Source organism: Humulus lupulus, chromosome X (assembly GCF_963169125.1).
Source record: "Humulus lupulus chromosome X, drHumLupu1.1, whole genome shotgun sequence".
Lineage (NCBI taxonomy): Eukaryota > Viridiplantae > Streptophyta > Magnoliopsida > Rosales > Cannabaceae > Humulus > Humulus lupulus.
The window spans coordinates 214,802,729-214,804,078 of NC_084802.1; the positions used below are offsets into that span (position 1 = coordinate 214,802,729).

The following is a 1,350-nucleotide window of genomic DNA, read 5'->3' on the forward strand; positions in this document are numbered from 1 at the left end:
TCCGCTTAGGTCGGCGGGTTTGTAAATTTGAAACAGTAGTGACCATTTTGAGTTGTAAATAACTTGTAAATGTTTTGATGGGCCCATGAACAGTTTTATGTACTTAATAAAATATATCCTTTCATTTTTATTGGTTTTCCACCTTAGCCTGATAATAACACTTAGAGCACGTTTTTAACCAAAGGACTCGGGTAGCGAGTCAAATTTCCGGTTCACCGATCACCGTAACTGTTCTGGGGTAACCAGGACGTTACAATATGCCTCATTATAGGACTTAGCAAGAAGAGCTCCGTTCACTGAAGCATCAACCACCATTCTAGTATGAGCGTTGAGATCGTTATAGAAGGTCTCCATGTGGATGCAATGTGGAATGCCATGGTGAGGGCATTTGCACAACAACTCCTTAAACCGCTCCCATGCCTCATATAAAGATTCTTCATCAAGTTGCTGAAATGAAGTAATCTCATTGCAGAGCTTGGCATTTTTAGTGGGAGGAAAATACTTCATCAAAAACTCTCAGCCAACTCTTGCCAAGTAGTCACATAATCATATGGCAAAGAGTTCAACCAAGCTCTCGCTCTATCTCTCAAGGAGTATGGGAACAACTTCAATCTCAGGGCATCCTCTGTTTCTTCGGGCAGCTTGAAAGAGTCACTCACTTCAATGAACAAGCGAAGATGATGGTGAGGATCCTCTGTTGGCATCCCACTAAACTGGCCAACAGTTTGAAGCATCTGGAACATGACTGTCTTTAATTCAAACGGTGCGGCCTAAATTTCTGGTCTAACAATGCCCAGATTAAGCTCGTAGAAGAGGGGGAGAGCATATTTCCTAATAGCATGATCTCTGTCATCAGTCACAATAACTCCATTTTTCCCATTATTGGCAGCTACTCCCCCTTGAGCTACTCCTTCTTGAGCAGCTCTTGCTAGATTTGATGCTCTTTGAGCGGCTCCCTGTTGAGCCCCTTGCTCAGCATCCATCACTACTACTTTCCTTTTTTATTTTTGTACTTTTCGCCTCCTTCTAAATGTATGCTCAATTTCTGGATCAAGGGCAAGTAATTCAAGGTCTTGATTCTCATTCATACACTGTGTGAACCTCAATTTGCACGAGAATCACCCAAGTTAGCACAAAAGAAAATTTAAACCAAATTGCAAAATAATTAACTTTACAATAATTGACTTTAAGCAATCCCCCGCAACGGCACCAAAAACTAGTTGCGATATTTCTTTTATTATATGCAAGTGTACATAATCGTCTAACAAGTAATACAGTAGTAAGTAATTTTATCGTTTCCTCAAGGATTGCTTTAAGCTAAATATTTAAAAAATCAACTCTACAATTTGG

At 40.1% G+C, this 1,350-nt stretch overlaps 1 non-coding gene across 1 annotated transcript; it reads left to right on the forward strand.

The window, feature by feature from the left end:
- The first annotated feature begins 370 nt into the window (after positions 1–370).
- On the forward strand, positions 371–477 carry LOC133807535 (small nucleolar RNA R71). Its single transcript, XR_009879441.1, has one exon. It is a non-coding gene; the product is annotated as a small nucleolar RNA R71 (small nucleolar RNA).
- The last annotated feature ends 873 nt before the right edge of the window (positions 478–1,350 follow it).